Source organism: Arachis stenosperma, chromosome 3, assembly GCF_014773155.1.
Source record: "Arachis stenosperma cultivar V10309 chromosome 3, arast.V10309.gnm1.PFL2, whole genome shotgun sequence".
NCBI classification, from domain to species: Eukaryota; Viridiplantae; Streptophyta; class Magnoliopsida; order Fabales; family Fabaceae; genus Arachis; species Arachis stenosperma.
The window spans coordinates 113305712-113307756 of record NC_080379.1 but is presented as its reverse complement, the minus strand read 5'-3'; the positions used below and the strand labels follow the sequence as shown (position 1 = coordinate 113307756).

At 42.8% G+C, this 2045-nt stretch overlaps 1 non-coding gene across 1 annotated transcript; it reads right to left on the bottom strand.

Moving 5' to 3' along the window:
• Positions 1-409: 409 nt before the first annotated feature.
• Positions 410-517, bottom strand: LOC130971424 (small nucleolar RNA R71). The gene has a single exon (XR_009082645.1). It is a non-coding gene; the product is annotated as a small nucleolar RNA R71 (small nucleolar RNA).
• Between the last annotated feature and the right edge of the window lie 1528 nt (positions 518-2045).

Below are 2045 nucleotides of genomic sequence, written 5' to 3'. Positions count from 1 at the left end.
ACCCATAGCAGCCGAAAACAACAACAATGCCAACAATGCAAGGAAGGTGCTGGGTGACTTTACTGCACCTACTCCCGACTTCTATGGGAGAAGCATCTCTATCCCTGCCATTGGAGCAAACAACTTTAAGCTTAAGCCTCAATTAGTTTCTCTAATGCAACAGAATTGCAAGTTCCATGGACTTCCATTGGAAGATCCTCATCAGTTTTTAGCTGAGTTCTTACAAATCTGTGACACAGTCAAGACTAATGGGGTTGACCCTGAGGTCTACAGACTGATGCTATTCCCTTTTGCTGTAAGAGACAGAGCTAGAATATGGTTGGACTCACAACCTAAAGAAAGCCTGGACTCTTGGGAAAAGCTAGTCAATGCCTTCTTGGCAAAGTTCTTTCCACCTCAAAAATTGAGTAAGCTTAGAGTGGAAGTCCAAACCTTCAGACAGAAGGATGGTGAATCCCTCTATGAAGCTTGGGAAAGATACAAACAATTAATCAGAAAGTGTCCCTCAGACATGCTTTCTGAATGGAGCATCATAGGTATTTTCTATGATGGTCTCTCTGAACTATCCAAGATGTCTTTGGATAGCTCTGCTGGAGGATCTCTTCATCTGAAGAAGACGCCTACAGAGGCTCAAGAGCTCATTGAAATGGTTGCAAATAACCAATTCATGTACACTTCTGAAAGAAATCCTGTAAACAATGGGACAAGTCAGAAGAAAGGAGTTCTTGAGATTGATACTCTGAATGCCATTTTGGCTCAGAATAAGATATTGACTCAACAAGTCAATTTGATTTCTCAAAGTCTGTCTGGAATGCAAAATGCACCAAGCAGTACTAAGGATGCTTCCTCTGAAGAAGAAGCTTATGATCCTGAGAACCCTTCAATGGAAGAGGTGAATTACCTAGGAGAACCCTATGGAAACACCTATAATTCTCCATGGAGAAATCACCCAAATTTCTCATGGAAGAATCAAGAGAGACCTCAACAAGGTTTCAACAATAATGGTGGAAGAAATAGGTTTAGCAATGGTGAGCCTTTTCCATCATCTTCTCAGCAACAGACAGAGAATTCTAAGCAGAACCCCTCTGACTTAGCAACCATGGTCTCTGATCTAATCAAAACCACTCAAAGTTTCATGACTGAAACAAGGTCCTCCATTAGAAATTTGGAGGCACAAGTGGGACAGCTGAGCAAGAAAGTTACTGAACTCCCTCCAAGTACTCTTCCAAGCAATACAGAAGAAAACCCAAAAGGAGAGTGCAAGGCCATAAGCATGGCCGAATTTGGAGAGGAGGGAGAGGAAGTGAACGCCACTGAGGGAGACCTCAATGGGCGTGCACTGATCTCCAATGAGTTCCCTAATGAGGAACCATGGGAATCTGAGGCTCAAAATGAGACCATAGAGATTCCATTGGACTTACTTCTGCCTTTCATGAGCTCTGATGAGTATTCTTCCTCTGAAGAGGATGAGTATGTCACTGAAGAGCAAGTTGCTAAGTACCTTGGAGCAATCATGAAGCTAAATGACAAGTTATTTGGAAATGAGACTTGGGAGGATGAACCTCCTTTGCTCACCAAAGAACTGGATGACTTGTCTAGGCAGAAATTACCTCAAAAGAGACAAGATCCTGGGAAGTTTTCAATACCTTGTACCATAGGCACCATGACCTTCAAGAAGGCTCTGTGTGACTTAGGGTCAAGTGTAAACCTCATGCCTCTCTCTGTAATGGAGAAGCTAAGGATCTTTGAGGTACAAGCTGCAAAAATCTCACTAGAGATGGCAGACAACTCAAGAAAACAAGCTTATGGACTTGTAGAGGATGTTTTGGTGAAGATTGAAGACCATTACATCCCTGCTGATTTCATAGTCCTAGAGACTGGGAAGTGCATGGATGAAACCATCATCCTTGGCAGACCCTTCCTAGCCACAGCAAAGGCTGTGATTGATGTTGATGGAGGTGAACTGATCATTCAAGTGAATGAAGAATCCTTTGTGTTTAAGGCTCAAGGATATCCCTCTGTCACCATGAAGAGGAAGCATGAAG